Source organism: Arachis hypogaea, chromosome 11 (genome assembly GCF_003086295.3).
Source record: "Arachis hypogaea cultivar Tifrunner chromosome 11, arahy.Tifrunner.gnm2.J5K5, whole genome shotgun sequence".
NCBI lineage: Eukaryota > Viridiplantae > Streptophyta > Magnoliopsida > Fabales > Fabaceae > Arachis > Arachis hypogaea.
The window spans coordinates 53,955,860-53,969,310 of record NC_092046.1 but is presented as its reverse complement, the minus strand read 5'-3'; positions in this window follow the sequence as shown (position 1 = coordinate 53,969,310).

The window sequence follows — 13,451 nt, the reverse complement described above, 5'->3', positions numbered from 1 at the left end:
CTGGTCCCGTTTCAAGTAAATGGATTTTTGGATTGGGTTGGAATTCGTGATTTTGTATGACTCGGTTTCATAATAAATTCAGTTTTTATTTACTTGAACCGAGAATCCATGATTTTAAGCGTTTCGATGTGTTTAAGGAATTGAGATAGGTTGTCCTTCCCTAAAGACTTGAGACTCCGCCGAGGAAATTTTGTTATAAAATTCTGTTGTTGGATGGATGATTGTGAATATTTCAAAATAAATCTTTAACTTGCTATGGTTGTCGAAGTTTTCGAAAGAGAATACCAAGGGTAGTTTTGTTTTAAAAAGGGAACTTACTTTGAGTAAAAGTGGCTTATGAGCCTGAGATGATTTGAGAAATGAGATCTTTAAAGCCAAGGCTGAAAAGAGTTGAAATTCGATTTCAAAGTGAAATGAATTGAGAAAAAGTGATTTTTGGCTTAAATGCCAATTTTATGAATTTGATGATGTTGAATGGTGGAAGTGCTATTTTGTTATGAGCAGGAATGACTGTGTATGATAATGAATCATGACTGATTGCGAAATATGTTATGATCCGGATGGCTGACTATGAATTATGAATTTAAGCCGGATGGCTGAGATGAATGTTGATTCATGGCTGAGAATGAATGCATATATGCTGAAATATTGATAATTATTATTTTGTACTTCCACTATCTGAGGCACGAGTTTCTCTGGAAGAAAGCAGTGGCTAGCCACCATGTGCTCCAGGTAGAGACTCGAGACTCTACTGACCCTATGTCGTAAGTGTGGCCGGACACTGTGAAAGTCCCGGATGAGCTCGCCCCCGTGAATATACACCAGTGAGGGTGTTGGATATGGACTATGATTTTGATCATGATGATGATCGATAATAACTCGAGTTAGGGATGCACGACAGAGAGACAGTCCAATGGTTAGCTGCCAGGACTTGTTAGGTTGGCTATATAACCGACAGATGATATCATCAGCCACTAGGACAGGCATGCATCATATGCATCTATTTGACATTGTTTGGGTGTGCATATTGTACTTGGTTTGTCTTTGTGATTACTTGTGATTAACTGCTAATTGTACTACTTGCTATAACTGTTTGTTTTTGCTTGAACCTTCTTACTTGTGTTCGCGACTGAAACTCTATTGGATTGTGGTGGATTGGCTGCTGTTGGATTGTTTGGGCCTAAGGCCATGGTTGAAATGAGATGGATCGATGGTTGGTTTCGGTTTTGTGTTTCTGGTTTGGAAAAGTATGAAAGGATAATTTGGTTCATCATAGATAAACCCTTTTGAAAGACTTTTGAGTTTTTGAGAATTGAACAGTTCCTCTTTCAGAAAAGATTTCAGACTTTACTTTTATTGTAAACCGTTGTTTTTGAAAAAGAGGCATAAGACGGTTATTAATCACTGGTATGGTTTACCTTCTTGTATCCTATTACAGTAATTCCCAAAAACCCTTTACTGAGAACCCTTTCGAGGATGATGTTCTTACCCCCTACAATTTTCTCCTTTCAGGATATGGACGCAGAAGTCACGAAGAGTTTATTTAGTTGTTGAGATGCTCTGTATTGCTTTAGTTATTGATTATTGATCCCTTGCCTGTATCTATATGTATTCTGTAAGAGGGATAGGAATTATATTAGTTAATGCTTGTATATATATAATATATATATATATAGTACTCGGTGTGAGTTTTTGTAAGTTGTATTGTATATATGGGTGTACGTTACATGATAAAAGTACTTTGGAGCGGTATTGCGGTTTAAAGTTTGAAACAGGCTCATATTTTAGTATTAAATAGTATAAGAGTCGTCGTAATGTTTGACCTATCAGAGTCACGCAGCCGGAAGCGTGAGCTTTGGTAGTTAGGGTGTTACATTATGGTATCAGAGCAGTCCTTCCTGTAGAGCCTGAGAAATGGACCGAATATGCTTCGATTGCATACTCTGAGTGTTTGTTATGTACTAGGTCTTGTCGAATGACGAGAATGAGAGCTTTATGCACATGGCGGTCTATTGATTAACGCTGTTAGTCTTGCATTGCAAAATTCTTGGTATTAAGTTTGGCCGGCTTAATACTAGTGAATGATGTATATGAGGGCACTAATGGGTTATCATAGATGATATAGGAGTTTTGGGTAAAGCGAATCACGAGTTTTGGAAACGTTGGAAACTATTTCTCAAGGCTATTCAGTTGTGTCTTAAATTCTGTTGGAGTCAACTTGTTTCTTCCTAGCCTATCTTGGAGTCTTGTTGCTCTTTCCTTTTGGAATGTAGTTTGGATTTCCAACCCTATTTCTCTGTTCATATGCATTCTTGTTTGATTTTAATTGCATATGCTTGTTTATAGTCCTTGTTACATCTATCTTTTTCTGTTTGAGTTCTTTTTTATTCACGTATTCTTTGATAAAGCTTTGAACTTGTCTTAATGCGCTGTGCCTTTTAACTCCGGACTCCGAGTCCATTCTTTGAGAAATTGTTGATTCAGTTTTTCTCTTATTTGACAGTGATTATAGCCAATTTTGAGATTTTTATAAAATTGCTATGGATTGGATATATACTTATCTATATATGAAACTTTGAAGATTACTTGTACAGCTTAACATTTATTTCTAATACCTTGCCTGTACTTTTACTGATTTACGGAACTGCACTTACATTCAGTGTAAATTGACTTTCTAGTAATTTTACTATAGTTCAAATGCACATCTTTATTTGATTATGTATTTTGGTATTTTTTCAAAATTCTGGAAAGAAGGGATTCTTCGCTTTTATTCCGGTTGACTTTCGTTGATAAAGTTTACCTAAATTAATTTTGGCTTGAGTTTGGTTTAACATACTACATTGTTTATGCCATTGTGATTCTTTTGAAAATGTTGGACTCATAGCTTTCTTCTTATGAGCGGACTAATTCTCTTTTAAGCTTTTCATCTCCATGAATGTCATACTTGGTTCTGTTTTGATTATTCTTCTACCTTTTGTGAGCACTACAATCAACCTCAGTTTCCCTTTCCTTGTGAATCTCATTCCTATATGAGCCAATTTAATTCGTTTCGGATTAGTGCATCATTTATCCTCTCATTGTCTGTACCAGAGTTCTTAGTCAAAGATTTATCATTGAGAAGTTACTAATGATTGAGTTGTCTTTTCCTATGACTTTTGTATTTTTTTGGATCAATTGAAAGTTTGTTTGATGGCTCATGCCTAGTGAATCTTGTTTGAACTACTTTGATTTAAGATCCTTTCTTGTATGGCTTGACTCCTTTTTAAGTACATCCTAATTTTCTTGAATATCTTTCTGAGATGGTGATTTCACTTATACTTTTGGAGTCTTGTTTCGAACTTTTTGAAGTTTTGAATTCTCCTTGAAGAAATTCTAAACGGGATTTATTTTCTGTTGCTTGATTGTAATTGAAACCATTCTTCGAATTTTGACAACTTGTTTTGAAGTTGGCATGCGCTATTTTAAATGAAGTTTTGAAAAGCTTCCTTGTTTAGTGGAAACTTGTTCGTTTGTAACGCACCACTAAATTCCTTTACCAATTTATAAGCAAACTTTTACCTCGGATTTTCTTTTCTAAATAGAGTTTAACTTACTCTTTCGTCCTTGCTATGATTTTTATACACGCTTGTTTAAATATGAACTTTGAGAATTTTTGGAACAAGCATTTGATTTTTCTTCTGAGTTTTATGATTGCTTTTGGTTAGGTTGTGCACCTAACTATCCTTCTAAAATATTTGAGTAAATATTTTAGCTCTTAACCAAATTTGTGTGCATTTTGTTTTTAAAGTTCTATATAATCTACTTCAACATGGAATTGTATTAGAGTAAAGCCATGTTTATGCTTTGTTACTCTCTTGAAGGATGTTTGTTGCTTTACTTTTCTTTTAGACTGTGAAGTGATTTTTCCGCAAGTTTTCGACTCTTTTATGGACAATGTATTCGGAAGTATTTTAATCGTGCTCGTGAGTTCTGTGAACTTTGTATTGGGTTGAGATATTCTTTCTTGTAGACTTCATACTTCTTCGACTCAACTTGAATTTGTTTCGAACTAATGCGCTGATTATTCTTCTTATTGGTTCTATTGGATTTCTTTAACCCAAGGGTTATCTTTGAAGTTATCAATTGATTTATTTCTAGCAAACTTCATTGCTTGAGCATCCTTGTTTACCTGCATTGCATACAGTCTCTCAAATCTATGAGTATTATCTTTGATATTTGTCTCTCCTTTCTAAAATCTTATATCCTTCTGAGTAGACTCGAGAATTGTTTTGATGTCACGTGCGATCTGTAGACATAGTAACGCGATGCGTTAGTTCTTTAGGACGTGATATGTGTATACGGAAGTTGAAGCGGTAGGTGTGCAACGTTATGAGTTGTGGATGTTTTGTTTTTTGCGAACGGATTTGCGGTTGTTAGGCTTATGATCGGCTATGAGGTTGTAAAGTGATTGGTGGAGTTGGAAAGTTGAAGTTCTGAAGTGGGAACAAGATTTGTCAGCGAACGTTATGCTGCTGTTTAAATACCAACATGCTTTGTATCCTTTTACCACATTAATTACCACTTTGCTTTGTGAACGCCTATCTTGATTTGCACCCTATTTTGTCACCTCAAGTTTTTATAAAGCCTTAAGATCATATGACCTCGTGCATCGAGCCTACCTGGTATCTTCTGCTTTACAACATACTTATCCCTATATTCAAATCTTATGGTTATTCGATATTTGAACATTTATACATAAATGCTAAGACTTCTTACTTTTCTAAGAGTATTTGAAAGTCCTAAGACTATGTATGATCTTATGTATTACTTTAATTTTTGAGGACGAAAATTTTTGTAAGGTGGGTAGAATGTAAGACCCATAACTTTTGAAAAGTCTTATTATGATCAAGTCTCAAATCATATAGTTATTTATAGCCTTAATTTCAGAAATTATTTTATTAAAGATAATTAAGGCAAATTTTGATTTATTGAATTTGAGATAAGTTATGATTATTATCCAATTTTATAATTATTAGATTATTTTCTATATTTAAATTATGAAGCTGATAGTTATGAAATAATAAGAATTTTATACGATTTGGACTAAATAATTAATATTTTAATATATTAATACTGCTGTTTTGAAAAAAATAGAGAAATTAATTATATTATTTCTAATTTTTGGATTTGAACATTTTATTGAAAATAAATTGTAAAATTGATGAAGTAATAGTATTTTTCTATATAAAATTAGTGTTGGATTTAATTTGGGTTTCAATTACTATATTATTCCTAATTTTATTTGAAATTACCAAAATGCCCCTAACCCTAACTTTCCACACAACACTCTTACCCCATTTTTAGCTAACCTTCAGCCGCCGAAACCCTACTCCAATTTCTCTCTTCTCAGACCCAACAGCAGAGACACGAACCCTTCCCCTTTCTCAAATCATTCGCAACAGTAATGGGAAAAGGGACGAAGAAGAAAAACGGATCCAAGAGAGAGGGGGCAGAGCTGCGATCAGAAGAGGAGATGAGCCACGCTGCTACCATCGTTCAGCCCGCCACCACCGTGCCATCTGCGCTGTCGCCAGGGAGAGCAAAACCGAGGAGAGGGTTGGTCTGCGAGTAATGGTTGTCGCGGGCTTAGGGTCCGCCGCGCCTTTATCGCCACCGCGCCCACGCCGCATCGCTGCCGTCGCCCTCACAAGCGTGGAGGAAACACAGTGCCGCCGGCTTCATCGGATTTCTGCCGTCGAACCCGTCCCTACCACCGCTACTGATCACACGCACAGAGAGAGAGGATGCGCTAACAGGAGCCACCGCGGGGTTGCTGTCGCCACCGCGTGGCTGGGCTCGCCATTTTGGAGGGTCGCCTCCTTTCCTCCACCGTCGCTGAAGATCCATCACCGGAGCTGCTAGGCTCGCCGTATATTGCTGTGGTTTCGCCGGAGCTTCAAGCCGCTGTGCTGGCCGCCGGAGACCGCAGCTGAAGCCTCTGGCTTCGTGGGTTCTGATTGTTGTAAGTTACTCGGCTCTACGCCGTCATCGGAATCGGGCCAGATTTACCGATAACTGCTCTCTCCTTTCTTGAATCTGTTCCATTTCTATTTTGCTCCGCTATTCTGATTTTGTTGGTGTCCCTGCTGCCTTGCCAGACAGAATGGTGTTGCTGCAGCTAGGACGGATGCACAGGTCCCTTATTCTGTTCTGTGTTACTCCATCGTTTTGTTTCCTATAGCTGCAGTAAGTTTTCTAATCTTGATATCATTACTGCTATTATTTTTCTATGGATTATTGAGAATTCCGCGATACTGACATGCTAGGGTCGAGTTTTGGTAATCGCATGGTTGGAATAAAAGTCGTTTCTGTTGTTGTGAAAGTAAATGGAACTGTGAATGCAGCTGCCATGGAATGTGAGCCGAAAGAAAAATAATTCATGTCGCGCAGTTAGATTGCATTCGAGGTAGGGGCTGCTTTCCAAAAACTATGTTTTATATATTGGAATTATTACATATGGATACTGATGTGAGACAATGTATATTAGTGATTGTATCAGTCTTACGTGTTGTTTGGTTGTCTTGAACGATTATGAATGTTTGTTTGGCTGGATTGTTGTGCGGCTTTGTGAAACGGAATGTTTTTTGAAGTTGATTCTTTTAAAGATTTGAGATCGAGTCTAATCCGTTGGGAATTGATTTGAGTTGAGTTGATTTTCTTGATAATGTGAAAAGTAGAATACACTTTTGGATTCAGCCTGGGTTGCTTTAAATGATTTGGTTTTGAAAAATGATTGTTGCTGAACCGCTTCTTTAAAGCTTTGGAAATGAGTTTAATCGGCTGATAATGATTTGATTTTGAAACGATTTCCTTGAAATATGAAAATGAGGTGACTGTTGGATTTAGCTTGCTTTTGAACTGATTTTGGATTTTGGGCTGTTGAAAAGGATTGTGGAACAGTTTAGTTGAGACCCGAACCGGGTGGCAAAGTCCAAGTTTTAGGGGAGGTGCTGCCGAAATTTCTATAAAATCCTAGACTTTGTTTGACAAGTTATTTAGAAAAGTAAAATATTTGAGAAATTATATTAATTGATTTATTAAGAAAATATTTATGTTTTCGAGCTTAATCTTTTTAAGTAAACTATATGCCTCGAGTTCGATTTATTTGGAAATGAATTATTTCACCATTTGAATCCCTGAAGGAAAGTATTATGTTTTAATATTGGCTTTAATATAAAAAAGGCTCTTGCTTTTGGTTATACATAAAGGCTTCGTTCAGAGGAACTCTTTGTGATTTTAAAGGAAATGGGACTTTTGATTGAATAATTACGTTTGAGACCTTTTTGGAAGAGGTTAGAGAATTGGTTTCAAGAAGAAATCTGAAAATGGTTTGATTCAAATGGACTGGTCCTGCTTCAAGTGAATGGATTTTTGGATTGGGTTGGAACTCGTGATTTTGTATGACTCAGTTTCATAATAAATTCAGTTTTTATTTACTTGAACTGAGAATCCATGATTTTAAGAGTTTCAATGAGTGTTTAAGGAATTGAGATAGGTTGTCCTTCCCTAAAGACTTGAGATTCTGCTGAGAAAATTTTGTTATAAAATCCCGTTGTTGGATGGATGATTGTGAATATTTCAAAATAAATCCTTAACTTGCCATGGTTGTGGAAGTTTTGGAAAGAGAATGCCGAGGGTGGCTTTGTTTTAAAAAGGGAACTTACTTTGAGTAAAAGTGGCTTATGAGCCTGAGATGATTTGAGAAATGAGATCTTTAAAGCCAAGGCTGAAAAGAGTTGAAATTCGATTTCAAAGTGAAATGAATTGAGAAAAAGTGATTTGTGGCTTAAATACCGATTTTATGAATTTGATGATGTTGAATGGTGGAAGTGTTATTTTGTTATGAGCCGGAATGGATGTCTATGATAATGAATCATGACTGATTGCGAAATATGTTATGAGCCGGATGGCTGACTATGAATTATGAATTTAAGTCGGATGGCTGAGATGAATGTTGATTCATGGCTGAGAATGAATGCATATATGCTGAAATATTGATAATTGTGATTTTGCACTTCCACTATCTGAGGCACGAGTTTTCCTGGAAAAAAGCAGTGGCTAGCCACCATGTGCTCCAAGTGTAGACTCGAGACTCTGCTGACCCTGTGGTAAGTGTGGCCGGGCACTGTGAAAGTCCCCGATGAACTCGCCCCGTGAATATACACCAGTGAGGGTGTTGGATATGGATTATGATTATGAACATGATGATGATCAAGAATAACTTGAGTTGGGGATGCACGATAGAGGGACAGTCCAATGGTTAGCTACCAGGACTTGTCGGGTTGGCTATATAACCGACAGATAATAGCCACTAGGACAGGCATGCATCATATGCATCTATGTGACATTGTTTGGGTGTGCATATTGTACTTGGTTTGTCTTTGTGATTACTTGTGATTAACTGTTAATTGTCCTACTTGTTGTAACTGTTTGTTTGTGCTTGAACCTTCCTACTTGTGTTCGCGACTGAAACTCTGTTGGATTGTGGTGGATTGGCTGCTGTTGGATTGTTTGAGCCTAGGACCGTGGCTGAAATGAGATGGACCGATGGTTGATTTCGGTTTTGTGTTTCTGGTTTGAAAAAGTATGAAAGGCTAATTTGGTTTAGCATAGATAAACCCTTTTGAAAGGCTTTTGAGTTTTTGAGAATTGAACAGTTCCTCTTTCAGAAAAGATTTTAGACTTTACTTTTATTGTAAACCGTTGTTTTTGAAAAAAAGGCATAAGACGGTTATTAATCACTGGTACGGTTTACCTTCACGTATCCTATTATAGTAATTCCCAAAAACCCTCTACTTAGAACCCTTTCGAGGATGATGTTCTCACCCCCCCTACAATTTTTCCCTTTCAGGATATGGACGCAGAAGTCATGAAGAGCTTATTTAGTTGTTGTTGAGATGCTCTGTATTGCTTTAGTTATTGATTATTGATCCCTCGCCTGTATCTATATGTATTTTGTAGGAGGGATATGAATTGTATTGGTTAATGCTTATAAAACTATGTATATATATATATTCTTTATTAGTTTTTGTAAGTTGTATTGTATATATGGGTGTACGTTACATGATAAAAGTACTTTGGAGCGGTATTGCAGTTTAAAGTTTTAAACAGGCTTATATTTTAGTATTAAATAGTATAAGAGTCGTCGTAATGTCCGATCTATCAGAGTCGCGCAGCCGGAAGCATGAGCTTTGATAGTTAGGGTGTTACATCCGCTACTACTGGACATTTTTGCCTATTTTTTGAAAGAAAAATGGAAGAAAAGAAGATATCAAATATATGTAAAGAATGCCAAGGGTTGCACATCCTTTTATAGCTGTTGGAAATTTGTCTTATTGTATCTCGTTTACATTATAAACGTTATAATATAACACGTATCTTGTTGACAGTGTAAACGAGATAAATAATCCTACGCATTTTCGTAATAATTTTTAAAATTATTTATTTCAATAAATAAAACATTTATTTAAATAAAAAATCATTTTTATGACAAGTACCAATTGTAAATTTTTCACATTAAAAGTCCCTTAGTAACCATTTGAAAAGAATTATATCTGCTTCTCAAATTATAATCAGCAATACAAGTTTTATCAACCAAAATCTAAATAAAATAGTATAAATGCATTATTAATATTTACATTTACATGAGTAAAATATATTCTTATCTATAATAATATATAATTTATGTTTGATGCATTCATAAAAAATATAAATTTTTATCTAATTAAATTAATTCTTTAAGCTAAGATACATAATTTAAGTACTTGATAGACAAAAGATAATTACAATTATGATTGGATAAAAATAAATCCATGATTGTTGACTAGATTAGATATTTAAATTTATAATTGGAAGTATTATTCCTAGTATAGTAAATTAAGAGAGTAAATATCTAATTTCATTCTTAGTCATAAAAAATAACGTGAATCTTAATTAAGAAAAGAAACAACACAATCTTTGATCTTGTTGTTTTTATTAGCATTAACTAATTTGTTAAATATTAGTAGAAATTAATTTATTTAATATTTTGTGACAATTTTAAAACCCCACAAATTAACATAGGGTTAACAGAACTCATAATTAAAATTGTATATATAAATATAGTTTGATTCCAAAATAATTTTGTATGAAATTAATATCTTTAAAAAATATTTTTATCTATATATTAACACATGATTAATAAGTAGTTGAGTAAAGATACATTTATAATTATAATAGTATACGATTTTATTTTGATACATTTACGAAAATTATGAATGGTTATGTAGTCAAATTTATTCTTTAATATATAAATATATAATTGTGATTGGATACAAAAAAAAATCCGTAATTATTTACTGGATTAGATATTTGAACGTTATAAATGAAAGGATTATTCATAGTACAATAAATTAAAATAAAATCTTCAATAAAATCTTACCACTAAAAGTTCACGGAAGTGATCCTAATGCATCTGTAAGATAATTATTCGTGCACATTAAAGATTTCAAAATTAACGAATAAAATGTTCCTAGCACAACCGACTTAATGGACTAAATAGTAATCTCTACCGAACCCGGCATTAAAATCTTTCCCTATTAACAAAAAATTAAAAGATAAATTAAAACATTTAAAAGATAAAAAAAAAGGAAAGCAGAGTAGGAAGCAAATCAGCAACATCTTTATCTCAATTCCACACGAAAATCTGGGTAGATTCTTCCGATACGCCATTATACGCCACAAGAAAAGAATATATTATTTTTTGAATTGGAACTATTGAGGGACGAAATGGGAGGTGTGATAATGAAGGGTAAAGATTGAATATAATTTATGTATAATGCTGAATGAGATGCGATTGAGAATGATGTAGATGTTGATCAATTATAATTTAATTATGGAAAAATATAGGGTACCAACATATTATCTGCCAACTTATTGCCAACAATAATTAATTATTATATTTTAAATACATATATAAAGAGACACATCCAGAAAATACATCTATAAAGACACTTCTATTAAACACAACCATAAAAAAGACATTTTTATTAGACACATCTACGAAGACACTTCCATAAAACACAGTTATAAATAAGAGTTGGCAGAAGTTGGCAGATATGCTGTTGGTAACGTAGCAGGACCGTTTAATTATTTATATGACTTATGAATTTGAATAATCCGAGATACGAGATTTTTTGGATAAAGTGTCATGGCTTGCCACCACGTGTACAAGGTCGAAAACTCGATACTCTGTTGACCCTACGATGTAAGTGTGACCGGGCACTATATAAATTTTCGGGAATGTTATCCCCATTGAGCAATATTGATTATTTGAGATAAAGCTATGCATAGACTTTTGGAGATGCACGTCGGGAGACAGTCTAAGTACAATTCAGACTTGTCGGGTTGGCTGGATAACCGACAGATGAGCCTCATCAGCCATAGGACAGGCATGCATCATATGCATAATACTTGAATTACTTGCTTGTGCTTTAATTGGGTGTGCCTATATATACCTGCCATGTTAAATGTGTATTTGTTATTTGCAGTAATTGTAATCTTCTTGTGCTTGCCTTTATCTGTCTATTTATCTGTGAAAATGTATGATGGAGTTGGAGGTATAGAGGAATGGCAGTATGGGACTTAGATTTAAGGTTAAGTTAAGTTAGGTTTAAATATTCTTAGATAACCACCTTTTATGGCTCCTGTTTAATACTTTAAGCTATATAATCTGAGTGTCGGCGTTCTAGGATTGCCTCTGGCATTCCCAGGACCTTATATATTATGTGTGTGGCACCTTTACCATACTGAGAAGTTCCGGTTCTCATTCCATAGTATGTTGTTGTTTTTCAGATGCAGGTCGAGAGACATCTCGTTAGGCGTCTAGACCTCTGAGGCGAAGTGGTTACTGGGTTATTTTGTTGTGCAGTGATGTATATATATGTACTTAGCTTTCTCTCCGCATAACTTATTTTTTGATCCTCTTAGAGGTTTATGGAGAGACAGGATTGTGTATATGTACTTTTGGGTTTCGGATATGTATGTATATATGTGTAAATACTCTCCGGCCAGTCTTGACTTCGTAGGCTGAGTTAGGAGCTTGTTATTTTGTATCTTTGGCACTCTATTCCTACTTCTGTTATCTTATGTTCAATAGTTATGGTTTTCTTAGCACGCAAGTTAACTCGTTCCTTAAGCGTTGGGCTTTCATTTCGCGATTTTTATTTCCTCCATTCTTCAAGGCTCCTAGCATATTATAATTTTTCTGCTATTATATGTACTTATTTTATTTTAGAGGTCGTAATACCACACCACCTCTGTTTTACGACTTAAGCGTAAAGTTTAGTGTGGTAGGGTGTTACACAACCTTACTAAGAACTCCTCAGTTCTTATTCTCCTATTTCTACCTCTTTTAGCTACGGGTGCGAACGTTTAGTGCGGAGTTACAGGAGTATAGAAGATTATGTTTACGAGTTGAATTATTAGATTTTATTTTTCCCTCATCGTTAAAGTTTCGGTTCCTATTCACGAATGTTTAATATTAAATAAAGATAGTATAAAATAAAAAGGTTTAGAGATAAATAACGTCCGAGTTTTTGGTATGATCACGGGGTGCTAAAATTTAAGATGTTACAAGCGATTGAAAGAAAAGAATAACGATAAAAGAGAAAACATGCCTAAAATTTAAAATGTTAAACATAAAACAATATGAACTTACGGAAAAAAAAAACTAGAAAATAGAGTAAAATACTTGTCCATCCAATAAAAGAATTTTTGAACTAAGAAGCTTTTGTAAATAAAGGATTTAAAGATTGAAACAATAGACAATAGAATGAAAGTGCTTGTGAGTATTTGAAAATCACTTTTTATTTTGTTCTTCTTCTTTTAGTTTATTCTTTTTATTTTTTACTTTGCTTCATTTTATTTTAAATTTTCAAGAATTTTATTTATTTGTTTTATTTTAAATTGCTTTTAGATTCAGTTTTCTTTACAACTTTTTTTTAAATTGTTTTTATTACAAGTACCAATTGTAAATTTTTTCACATTAATAAAACCTATTATTATCTTATTTTATAAATATATGTACAAAAGTCTTTGTTAGTCAAAAATAACTAAATTCAAAAAATGAGGTGAATCGAAGTATTAAGTAAGTTTTTGGATTAGAAGTTGATATTGAAGGAAGCGTATTTGGAGATGTCAAGCAAGAACTTGATTAGCACAGTAAATCAAAGAGTTTCAAAGTCAAAGATTATCCAATAATCGTCGCAGAATCGAAGCAAAAGAGCGAGAACAATTACCTATATTTTCGCACATGTAGGGGTGTTATTTCAAAGTTTATTAGTTGAGGACATGGCTATAAATATTGAAAGACTCGAAGATATAAGGATTGGAACTTTACTTTAGAAATTACTCACGCACACTTACATCCCAGC